This window comes from Schistocerca cancellata, chromosome 1 (assembly GCF_023864275.1).
Source record: "Schistocerca cancellata isolate TAMUIC-IGC-003103 chromosome 1, iqSchCanc2.1, whole genome shotgun sequence".
In the NCBI taxonomy this organism is placed as follows: Eukaryota; Metazoa; Arthropoda; class Insecta; order Orthoptera; family Acrididae; genus Schistocerca; species Schistocerca cancellata.
This window is the reverse complement of record NC_064626.1, coordinates 178,113,226-178,126,818: the sequence shown is the minus strand read 5'-3', so window position 1 is coordinate 178,126,818 and position 13,593 is coordinate 178,113,226. Positions and strand designations below refer to the sequence as shown.

General features: G+C 39.6%; 1 protein-coding gene across 1 annotated transcript in view; it reads right to left on the bottom strand.

Moving 5' to 3' along the window:
- The window catches only part of LOC126168267 (calcium-activated potassium channel slowpoke), a 908,898-nt gene that overhangs the window by 855,765 nt on the left and 39,540 nt on the right, over positions 1–13,593 (bottom strand). The gene's annotated exons all lie outside the window — the stretch shown is intronic.

Below are 13,593 nucleotides of genomic sequence, written 5' to 3'. Positions count from 1 at the left end.
ACAGTTGATAAAGGATACAATTTATGTCAGTGCAATTAGTGACATGTAACATTTCTTTGCAGCTGATTGGCCAATTATTGCCTTAGGTGTGTGAAAGTAAAAGTATTAAGAACTTTTGAACACTGATGTGCAATATTTCTGCCTCACAAAAGCCTGTTTTTATTACACTTCCAACAATGGAGCTTCATTCACAATATTACATTATCAAATGATGTTTCATTTAGGAACCTACAATGCTTTTTGATCCCTGTTTATTTCTTTATTAAGTCAAAGTTCTCAATTGTTATACATGACTAGAATAGCAGTAGGGCCAACACAAGTCTGTAATAATCTGTCCTGTAGTGATGCCCGTATAAAAAAAATCACCAACGAAATAAATACTAGCTGTGAAAAGTTACAGTGTGCGACTATTTTTAGCTGACTTATCTAAACTTGAAGAAAATTACTATTTCTACATATTTATAAATTCTTGTACATGACAAAATCATGGCTTCATTAGAAATGTGTCTACTTTATTCTTAAAATAGTGTCTCAGGAGCAATTTTTATTCCTTTTGTGGTGTTACTGTGTAATGCGACGCTACTGTGGATTACATTTTTCTGATAGGATGTTGTTCTGGAAAACATTTGGTGAATATCTGACAGTTCTCTGAAATCATAACTACATACATCCTCATTCTAGATTAGCCCAAAGTGAATAAGATAGTTTCACATGTAAACAAACATGGTACTTTAAGCTCAGCAAAATGGTGCTTGCAAAGATAACATTCTTTAAGCCCACAAATTACCCTTAGTGACGTTTTTTGTGGTATAACTAGGTTTCATGGTTGGAGTAGCATTTCCCCAGAAAATGACCCATACCAACTAAGTGAATGGAACTGAGCATAGTATATCTGCACCACTATTGGTTTATTTAATGTAGTTTTTAATATCCTCAGACAAGAGCACACAGCTGAGAATTTCTTTGGCAAGTTACTTACAGGTGTACAGTACTGCTAAAGACACAGTCATAAAAATTTTGTAGAACTAACATTTTCCCCAATCTCTTTTAATCTTCCTCAGATATGATTTTGATCATATTGAGGAAGGAAATTTAAACTGAAACTTTCATGGAGAATTAATTTGCATTTAAACACTCTGGATGTTTTATCATATAGTTTTCTGTTGTTAACTGTGAATTTTCTATATTAGATGCAGAAAGTAATACTCCGGTATCTTCAGCAAACAGAAGATATTTTTAGGGTCCCATATGCTCAAATATGCTCAAAAGGGTTATCCACTTTTATTAAAAACAGTACTGGGCCCAGGACTGAGTCCAGAGGTACTGTATATTTTCACTGCGTCTTTCATTCTGTACTTGTGACTCATAATGAAGTGATTCCTCCAGCTTCCATTTTAATAGGTAGGAATACAACCAGTTGAGTGCTAGATCTCTCATAGCATAACTTTTTAGTTTCTCAAACAACATTTTGTGATCAAGACATCAATTACTTTGTAAAGTCTAGGAAAATGCCTGTTCATTCTGGTTGAATGATCTTCAACACTCGAATATTTTTTGGGTAATCATACACTTTCCGAAGCTATTCTTCTGGCTGGTGAGAGGTCAATATTTACTTCTTAAATTAAAGGGTAGTCATAGAAAAGTTTTCTTGGACTTTTGGGAAGAAATTAACTGAGATATAAGTCAGTAGTTGGAGACTGCATCAACAGAACATTTGTCAGGAGTAGCGAGAAATCTGGAAAAACATCTGTATGTAATGAGAGGTAGAAAACCTTTGACAGAGATATTATCATGTACTTAGCGCATCCTTTTAATTTGATGTTTCCTTCATAAATTCCACTTGACATATTATTATTTAACATTTTTATTATTTCACATAGTTTCTTCATAGAAGCTGCTGTGGTCACTGACTTTCTACAGATATATGCATGTTATAAGGTTCCATACAACACTTGGATATGCACCATGACAACAGGCCACTGGTGTGCTACACTTCGAATATTCCACCAACAGCATCTGTGTGGGCTAGCCATCTACTGGAGTCCTCTTTATAAGTGCAGCGCAACAGGCACTTGCTCTCCTAGTGTGTCGTTCTAATTGTCAGCATCTGCTAGTATCAATACCTGGATCGTTTCTATGTTTGTGTCTATATTCTCAACTGTTATTCATTTGTATGTGGACAAAAAATATACTTTGGTTCACTGTTACTGTGCTGTTGTTTGTCTCTTACAGTACAATACAACTGGTGACTACTGGGGTGTTCATTTCCATGTGTTCTGTCTATTGGTTGTTCCTTTGGTTCTTCTGTTCATGGTGGCAGTGCTCTAATCTCTCCTCGAGCAGCAGCAGCAGGCTTTTATAGTTGTTACCACAACCTTATCAGCCACACTCACTATGGACGCTTCATGCCATCTGTGTACCTGCTGCCTTCTGTCCAATACAATGATGCAGCAGAGGACTGAGAAGCTTACAAGAAGCAGCTTTGGCAACACTTCTTGCTTTTGGTGACACTGATGCACACAAATGTAATGCTTTGTGCCTTTCCTCAACTTCTCCTCAGATCTATCAGTTGTTGTGCCAGTTAGCACCATTCCAGAAACTTGTGTCACTTTCATTTGACAAAATGTGTAAGCTGTTGTCCAACTACCACCATACATGCACATCACTGCATCACAGGTAGAGTTGCATCATTGCCATAAACAGCTCCACCAGTCCTACTGGCTTCAGTTGAAAATGTCAGTTTCTTATTGATGCTCATCATGATTCCTATGCTGAATCTATGGTCCATGATGCCGTCATTTGGTTGGCTTGTGACAAAGAGGTGCATCAACATGCATTATAGTGTGAGTATCCATCTTTGGCTGACATGTTAAATAATGCTCTATTGATTGAGGTATCTTGTGCTGCTGGTGATCAGATTGAGGCTTGGTGTGACATCGCTGTGGTGGCTCCTGATCCCGATTGTCAGGCCCTGGTAGTTCTTGTGGGAATGATGTGTCAGTCATACAAATGCGGTCTGCGCACCACACTGGACAGCAACGGGCCAAGCAAAACCACAACAACGGCAGCACTCCGCACTTCCATTCTGCCCATACAGTTTTGTGCAACATGAGAAGGCCACATGTCCTACATGCCGGGCAACTTGCAACAACCATAGGAAAAAAGGACATACAGCACCTATTTGTTGTGCCAGACCCCTCCTGTAGACACGGACATGGATGTTAATTGTGTCTCCAGTGGTTCCAAATCACAGCAAACTGTTTATCAAATTGTGAGTGATGGACAAAGTGCTCGGATAACAAGTGGACACAGATGCAGCCATGACATTACTGAACTCACAAACTTATGTGGACTCAAGTTCTCCGGCGTGGTCTCCAGTTCCTTGATGTTTGGCGAGTTACAACAAGCAGCATAATCCAATTTTGGGGCAATTTATGGCTCCCACTATCTACAAATATGTGGTTTGTTCCTTTAATTTTCTGGCAGTTGATGATGATGATGATTACGATGATACCTGTGGTATCGGCTGCCATTCTGTCAGCCACACTTTCAAATATGCATGCCACCAGTTACACTGCCGCATCTCCTATTGCTGCCACTGCAGCATGAGGGCACAGTCATGAATGATTATGCTGCTGCCAATGAGATGCAAGCATCCCATCCATGGAGCTCCACCAGTGGGTTTATTTAAGTTTGAAAATTCATGGACTGATCCCTTTCTGAGTATTTGCCAGCTGAATAACTTTTACAGATTTCCATAGTGGCCAAGTCTCAACATCTTCTGAAAACACATTGTACTGAAGAGTGATAGATGTTTAAATCCTTTGCATCTAGAAATATTTCTACTTTCAAATCTACTTTTAGCAAATTTTTACTATTTGGTATTAGATGTAGAATAAATAAATATCTGAATTCTCTATTCATGAACGTCATTTGTTCCTCACTCCTGTGTCCACTAAAGAACCACACAGTTGCAAAGGAAGTCATAACAGTAACATAAACTTGTTCAGTCTGCGTGTTTTCAATGCTTCTCATTTTACCATTACAGATACGGTGCATCTCATTTCTGACCAGGTCCCTTACCAGCAATTAGATTCTCCGTGTTCTGAGTTCTCAACGCTTTTCTTGGATGTATTAAGCTGTGCCACCAATTTTGCAGCCCACATTACTCTGAAACCTATGGTGGGGCTGCACTTTCTCTGTGTGTACCCTATTCTAGGGACTTCGCATGATCAAGTGAAATCCGAACTGGACAGGCTGTCATATTTGTGTGGCACACAGCCTCCACACTGAGTGAGTGTTCTAACCTGTCTGACTTCAAAGTTTCAGTTAATGCTCAATCTATCATTGACGTTTGCAGCTCGTGGTCTCGCGGTAGCATTCTCACTTCCCGAGCACGGGGTCCTAGGTTCAATTCCCAGTGTGGTCAGGTACAGGGTTATTACAAATGATTGAAGCGATTTCACAGCTCTACAATAACTTTATTATTTGAGATATTTTTAAAATGCTTTGCACACACATGCAAAAACTCAAAAAGTTTTATTAGGCATTCACAAATGTTCGATATGTGCCCCTTTAGTGATTAGGCAGACATCAAGCCGATAATCAAGTTCCTCCCACACTCGGCCCAGCATGTCCCCATCAATGAGTTCGAAAGCATCGTTGATGCGAGCTCGCAGTTCTGGCACGTTTCTTGGTAGAGGAGGTTTAAACACTGAATCTTTCACATAACCCCACAAAAAGAAATCGCATGGGATTAAGTCGGGAGAGTGTGGAGGCCATGACATGAATTGCTGATCATGATCTCCACCACGACCGATCGATCGGTTTTTCAATCTCCTGTTTAAGAAATGCCGAACATCATGATGGAAGTGCGGTGGAGCACCATCCTGTTGAAAGATGAAGACGGCGCTGTCGGTCTCCAGTTGTGGCATGAGCCAATTTTCCGCGGGCTACGCATGAAACTTGCCCGCACGCGTTCAACCGTTTCTTCGCTCACTGCAGGCCGACTCGTTGATTTCCCTTACAGAGGCATCCAGAAGCTTTGAACTGCACATACCATCGCCGAATGGAGTTGGCAGTTGGTGGATCTTTGTTGAACTTCGTCCTGAAGTGTCGTTGCACTGTTATGACTGACTGATGTGAGTGCATTTCAAGCACGACATACGCTTTCTCAGCTCCTGTCACCATTTTGTCTCACTACACTCTCAAGCGCTCTGACGGCAGAAACCTGAAGTGAGGCTTCAGCCGAACAAAACTTTATGTGTTTTTCTACGTATCTGTAGTGTGTCGTGACCATATGTCAATGAATGGAGCTACAGTGAATTTATGAAATCGCTTCAATCATTTGTAATAGCCCTGTATTTTCACCTGCCCCGAGATGACTGGGTGTTGTTCTGTCATCTTCACCTTCATCTTCCTCATCATCACCATCATCATCATTATCATCATCCATCCCCATTAGTCAGAGGAAGGCAACGGCAAACCACCTCCATTAGGACCTTGCCTAGTATGGTGGTGTGGGTCTCCTGTATCACTCCCCTGTGCTCTGTCAAGAAGCATGGGACTTCATTTCCATTTCCTATCAACACCTACCCTTCAATCCGTCCAGACAAGTTATTGGCTTAACTTGTAGGGGGCCAGTTTTTCTTCAAAACTGACTTATCTGAAACTTATTTACAGCTTCTGTTGGATGAGGGCTCTACACAGGTCCTTCTGATTAACACCACCTTCAGGTTGTACAAATACCAGTCTCACCTATTCGATGTGGCAATTGTCCAGTGATTTTTTGGCATTTATTGGAATAATTGATGATTTAAATTCCATGGTGCATCAACTATCTATGACATCATTGTGATGGGTGCACCCACGGAAGAACCTCAAAGTAACTTACGTACCATCTCACTGTCTTACATACAGCTCCGTTGAAATGCAACTTGGCCAAACTGTGGAGTTTGAAGTCTCACGGAATGGTGTTAAGCCTTTACATCATCATGTTGCCATGTCACAGCTCTGCCTCACACTACACATGTCAAAGAACTCCAAGCATTTTTAGCATTTTCAGATAAAATTGCTAACTACCTCAAATTTATTCTGGATGCAACCCTTCACAAGTTGCTCCACAAGACGTTCCTTTTCAGTGAATGTGGGCCTGTGAGTGTGCATTCATGGTTTTGAAATCTAAATTACATTCTCCTCCTTGTTTGACTACTTTCCATCCCGGTCACCACCTGGTTTTGGCTATTAATGCCTCTGAGTTTGGACTCAGGGCCGCTCTTGCATGTTAATGTGAGGATGGTTCCAAACATCCAATAGCTTATGCATAAAAATGCTCAGTTCTGCTCGCCAGCACTACTCCCTAGCTGAAAAGGAAGCACTTGCTATTTTTTATGCTCTCAAAAGTTTCATGTGGTCTTGAATGGGCCTACGTTCAATCTCATTACTGACCATAAGCCCTTGGTTTCTTTCTTTAATCCTTCTGCTTCAATGCCTGAAACAGTAGTACATTGCCTCCAGCATTAGGCCTTGTTTTTGTCACACTAGAACAATGAAATACATTTTCAGCATACTGTGCAATATGCCAACATTGATGCACTGTCACAGCTTCCAATGGTGCCTGACCCTCTTTTTGATTAGGGTGAACTCCTTTTCTTCCACTTAGATGTTGAAGTACAATATACAGTGGAAGGATTTCCTATTATGGGTCCCAGATTGCATATGCTGTTGTTGCCAGTTTGGTTTTGCATCAAGTAGTTCACAACATTCAGCACGGTTGACTAGACTGGTCTCCAGGCAGGGCTTCAGATGTGTAACTACTTTGCCCTCCATCACCACCTTTTGCTATTTGATGGTGTTTTTCTGTTCATTACCAATGGGTTGGTGGCTAGGGTTAAGATCACAACTGCCCTATGGTGGGATGTGCTTCAGCTCCTACATCAGCGATATTGGAGGGGGGGGGGGGGGGGGGGGAATGTCTCACGTACCAAGTTATTGGCCTGTTGACACATGCTGTGGCCTGGCATCAATGGTGACATTGTACATCTTGTCGTGGCCTGCTCTCAGGCCCGCCAACAGGTGGCGCCATGGGTGATGCTCTCTGTATGTCCTGCAACACACCGCCTGTGGTAACACATCCATGTTGATTTTGCATTGACTTTCCTGAATTCTTCCTGGTTGTTAGTTGTCAACACTTTCTCTGAATTTTCATACATTGTCCACTGTCCTCAGACATCAGCCACAGCCATGATTCAGGCTCTATCCAAAACTTTTTCTATTGAAGGATTGCCTTATATGCTTGTGACAGATAAACATCTACTGGTATTCCACAATTTCTGTGTCCCTTCAGAGATTTGACACATGACTGTTCCTCCTTTTCACCCCAAACCTAAGGGCGAGGTGGAACATCTTGTCAGCACGTTCAAGTTTCAAATGAAGAAGTATGTCACAGACTCCTCCATGGACAATGCCTTGACATGATTCTTGAGTTTTTAAAGGTTTATGCCAGTGGGGAATCGGTGTCAGGCTGAGATGCTCCATGGTCATGAGCCCTATGCACTCCTGGATCTCCTCATACCACCCAACTAACGCCCTTCAGTGCAACCCTCACAATATGATCTCAGCAATCCAGCTGCCGAGTAAAGTGGATTCTGACCATGACCCACAGCTTTTGAGGCCATCGCCTCAGGATGGTATGCATTAGTGATGGGTTGGTGGCATGCCACCATGACCACCTGCATCCTCATGCCACTGCAGGGGTGGAACCCACCATCCTTGTGGATGTCACCACCTCCTTCCTCTCCTATGGGGCCCAGCGCCCTGGTGCCTGCAGCCAGGAATTCACATGATGCTTCATTGCCACTGGGGATTCCAGCACCAGCTGGGTCAGCGTATTTGGGCCCTTCCACAAAGAGGTCCTTGGTGCCTTCACTGTTGGTGCAGTTATGCCACATCAATATGCTACCAGCACCCTTGACACTGGTCCTCTCTTTTGGTACTTTGTGGGAGAGCAGTTGCTGTGCATGTCCATAACCATGCCCCTTCCACACCTACCCACCGGTTCAAGCCTAAAATCTCCTGCTGCTGCTACCATCATTGTCTGTGGCATCTGCCGCAGAGGACATGGATGTTTCAGCAATCCATGTGACGTCACATCCATGGAGTACCCTTTCCCCAAGGGAGGAAGGGGTGCTATAACCCTGCAGATAATACTTAGACACGCACCGTGTCACCAGGCTACCGGCATGCTACACTTCGAATATTCCGCCAATGGCATCTGCATGGTCTGACCAGCATAGGTCACCTGCAGTACACCACATGACTTGTGCTTATGGCAAGGCATGCACTGCACCATCCACCGGGGCCCTCCTCTTCATACATGCAGTGCAGCAGGCACTCACTCTCGCATTGGGTTCATACTTAATGTCAGCAAATGCTAGTACCAGTTGTTTGCTTGTATATGGAAAAACAATACAGTTTGGTTCATTGTGGCCGTGCTGTTTGAAACTTACAGTATGATGCAGTGTACTTGAAGTTGATCTTCAACCAGTGATATGAAGCTTTCATTGAATCTTTTCATGATGAACCATGGGTTGCCACGATGAGTCCATCAAATTATGAATTTTAGTACACTACTAGTTCCTCTTTTGACAATATTATTTAATTGGATAGATAAAACCTCTACTCACCAAGTGGTGGCAGAACACACACGTAAAAAACCGTTGTAGTTGGCAAGCTTTTGGAGCCAGTGGCTCCTTCTTCAGGCAGAAGGGTTGAAGGGGAATGAATCAGTCTTTCCTTCTCATCCTGTACGGTAAATCTTCCCTGACCCATGGTTCTGGGTGACTTTCCCGAAATCTACACCTTTGCCTAGACCTCTCCAGTCCTTTTCCTTCACCTCCTTCCTTCTGCCTGAAGAAGGAGCCATTGGCTCTGAAAGCTTGCCAACTGCAACCATCTTTTATGTGTGTGTTCTGCTGCCACTTGGTGAGCAGATTTTTTCTATTCAATTAAATAATTTTGTCAAGTACTGATGGTTTTCTTTTGACAATGTTTTACACGGATCAAATTTATTTGAAGATTTTCTTATCCTTTTGTCATTGCCATAATTTTTTGCCTGCCTAGTCACTCTACTACAAAACATTTTGTAGATTTTAGAAGAGTCACCCAAAAACTGGATATATTTGACAACAGTAAGACTGCTGCAGAATTCTTCTTCTTCTTAAGACCTAACATTTTGGTCTGAAGAGAGAAGGATACATTAAAGTACTTTTGAAACAAACAAATATCATTTTTCTCTGTAAAAATGTTTTCCCAATTTTCCTGAGCTAACAGGAAGAAAAGGTTCTTGTTTTTAGTTACTTTTTTTGCAACTACCTCTTTAAATCTCTAGGCACAGTAATTATGCCTCATATTCATTATATCCCAAACTCAGTAGACTGCTAGTGAAGGAATGCTTTGTATCCAAGATACATATCTGATTACAATGATTTTTCAGTACTACAGAGATGGAACATTTCTAAGTTGCTATGGGATATGCTGTTAAAAGAGAGAGAGAGGGGGGGGGGGGGGGAGGGGGAGTAGGAGTAGGAGGAGGATAAAAGGGAGGGAGAATAGAACACTTGTGAGCCAATTACAAATTATTCAATGTTGGAATGGGTAGTTTTACAATTTAACTATCTGAGGATTTGGTGACCTATTACCTGACAGTAACTGAAGATCAGCAAAGTGCATTCTGCTGTTCAGCTTTTAAGTGAGCCAGAATGGTAGTAGTATTGACATTAAAGGATTCATCACCAGTTTCATCCACTTCAGTTGTGCATGTAAGTACTTAATAATATTTCATTTCAGAGAAAATTCTCTCTCATGTAACTTCATCAAAGCTACTTGCTACTCTCTTTCTACAATACAACTAGCATCACTGTTCAGCCCTGCAGTTTTTGTTGTTTACTAGCATTCAGACACTGCACTGCTAAATGCTAAATGTTGGTGAGTAGCAAGTTTGTTTTTCCTAATTTCATTACATTCCATCCTGGATTTTCCATTGTTTGATTAAATACATTGAAAATATGTACAGGGTACAGCAGTCGCAATTCTGGAGGGAAAAGATATCAGCCATTCTGTTTTATGAAGAATTTCAAAATTTGGTGGAGAAAGAGAATCATATACTACTACTAGATCAACTAAATACAGCTGATGATTCAAGCTTAAATTTTAAAATGTTACACACTAAAACATTTTTGTTGTGAAATGAATGTCATACGTGATAAAAAGAACAAAGAGCAAGTTATTGTTGTAACACATGGTAACGTTTCAAGCGATTTTATCTCTCAGGTTTTGTCAGGGTGATTGATTACTAATGTACTTACGAGTGTACAGCTGAGTTGTTTTTCCATTTTATGCACAATATTTAATGCACAATTTCCAGCCATTGAAATACTGTACATAAAATAGAAACAATGACTCAGCTGTACAGCCAATAGTACACCATTAACATTTAAGGCACGTATCGCTTACCTCTTATGGACACTGGTTAAATCTGCTAAGCCATGAGCTATTAACAAAGGTGCCCCTGAAAGTCTCACTACCTATTACAAAAAGCACTGAAACACATGTATGCCTGCAGATTTCTTTCAGGATTTGTTTCACAATGAGTTTGTTCTAAAAGATGAAAAATATATCTCATCTAGGTGCTGCCAAAAAAAGCTCTTCTGTTGTTGGACAATGTTCCATCTTGTTCACTGAGAATTCATTCAAAATGAGTAAAAAACCGAAAACTTAGTTAACCTAGCATTAAAATCCTAATTTAGACCATGGATCAATGAGTGTCTGAAACCTTCAATAAACATTGCTGTAAGGAATTGCTCCTTTAAGATTTACTTCTGAAGCACAGTGATAGCACATATTGCAACAACATATGTAGCATCAACATCAAACATGTAATATGCACGGTAGCTGAAGCTTTGAGTACAGGTCAAGAAACACCATAAAATCATTGTGCAATAACTTGATGAGGCCCTGATGTTGATGACGAAACTTTGGACCTGGCAGTATCAGGTAACACTCTTTCAAATTGGACAAACAATTTTCCTGAACCCGAAAGCATTACTCTAAATGGTGTTAATGATATGATATAGTGGCAGATGATGTCAAATTCATACTTAACAATGACAAGATGGACAAAACATATAATAAAGTCACTGAAGGTGGAACATACATTAATGAAGAGTCTTGTGAAGTTGGACAGAAGAGTTGATTGATCAACAAATTATTTTAGCACTTTAAACTGTCTTGATTTCTATGTAGCACCAACCTCCAGCCTCCTCAAGTGACAACTGTGTACTAAAAAAGGACATGAAATATTGTTCTCTCTGGGTCTCAGTTTCTGAATCGCTAGAAAAAACCCCTAGCTTACAAATTTTTCTAATGATTCCAAGTATGGTTTCATAAGTGCACTTTCAGTAAGCATGCATACAGTCAGAAACAACTGATAGTATGTCATATTTGTTTATTTTCATAATTTAATCACTACCAGTGTACTAAATACATATTGCACTGCTAAGAGGCTGATTAGCTGCATTACTGCTCATCAGGACAGTAGTATTGTATCTCCAACCCTTTTACTTAAATATAGTCTCTTGTACTTCAGGCTTATGATATGCAAGAATATAAAAAAAGGCAAATTAATTGGTGGACTTTTAGTTATTTCCTTAACAGCTTTAAGAACAGTTTGCTATGCCTATAAAAATACGTATTCACAACAGTTAAAATTATATTAAAATAAAATTAATTCCAATTGTTGAATTTATATTACCATAAAATTAATTCCTTTTGTTACACCTGATTTGTACTTTCATAGTTTATGAAGAATTCCTCAATTTTTACTTTTGATGTAGTGTACTACAGTGAAAAATCTCTTTTCTAGTATTTAATTAAAATTTTATATTTTTATTTTTATTGGTAGCTAGAAACATGAAATAATATCTATTGGGTTAGGTATTAAACAGAAATTAAAATAGAACAAGACAGGGCATGTTGTCAACGAACAGAAAAGAGCATTTATTAAATGTATAACTAACCTGACCATTAATGCATTAATGCTACCAAAATATGACAAACAATGAAAATGAAGAACAAAGAACCATAATCATCAAGAGGTTAACCAATGCAAAGGCCAGAATATAGAAGAAAGTAAGAATGCTACAGAAGACAAAGAATCAGTCAACAGTCAATAAGATGAAAATGAGTAGAAAAGTTAGCTAGTACAATAGAAATTACTGAAATGAAAATAGAAAAATTCTGCTTAAGGAACACTAAAGAGCCTAATACCAGTATCTTATCAAATAAGATTGTTGACAAACTACGGACATTTGTATAAATATCATTTTTAAATAAAAACTCCAAATGATGCAAAACAAGAATGGATGTGGCTAATCTTTTCTGAAATATCCAAATCAATTTATTGTTGCCTCTAAAAACATTTCCAGAGCAAAGATCTAAGATGGCTAAAGATTCAAAAATTCAAAAAATGTTGGAATAACTTTTACCTATCATGAAAGGTCAAAAGAGCTTATTCTTTAATATGTGCACTATCTGCCCAGAAATACCCGGACACTCTATGTAATGCTGGATTGACCACCAGATGTCATGAGAGGTGGGCCTGCCATCATAAAAAAAGAGGTGGGAAGTATTTTGCTGTTATTAGAGAAGCAGTAACACCACACTGAGTCAGTCAAAAGAGCTAACTTAGAGTCTACATGTATTCCTAGAATTTTAACTGCTTTCACCTCTACCTCTTTTGACAACCCTAGTATAATCTGTTAGTTTTTATCAGGGTTGTTAAGCAATATATTTTATGAGAACCAATTTAGTGCTGCTTCCGTGTTATCTTATATCATATCTTGCAGAACCAATGTGTTATCATGCTGAGCTAGCAATGTTGTGTCATTGGCATAAAAAGCACCAGAGTTGGGAACACAGTGGGGTAAATCATAACTACAATTATAAAAAAGGAGAGGCTGAGGACAGAACTTTGTGGGACCCCTTTTTAATTTCTTGCAGCTGTGACTACCTGTTTCTGACGGAGACAAACTGTTTCATAATTTTTAGGTATGATACAATTACTGCCAATGCAGTCTTGTGCAACACAGAATTTGAGTTTAGCAAGTAAGATATAATGAGAAATACAGTCAAATGTCTTGCTTAAATCACACAAAATAAGTTAAGCTTTATTTTTATTCTCAAAGGCTGTTACTACCTAATTCATAATTGAGAGAACAGCAGTGGTAGCATCTCTTCCTTGCAGAAGCCAAACTGACTGTCAGAAAGTAGATTATGTGACTGAAAGCACTTGTTTAGTTGGTCATAAATAAAAGATTCAAATACTTGGGGAAAACAGGAACTAATGAAACTGGTCAGTAATTTTTGAGATCATGTTTGTAAATGGGAATAACTTTTGATATTGTTAGTATTGTAGGAAAATTCCAAACTCTGCACACCTGGTTCACTAATTTTACATACTGTTTCTCTAATTATAAAATTTGGCAACCAAGAGTAGTAAATGTTCTTGGACTTTGAGAACTCTGCCACTACTTTTGT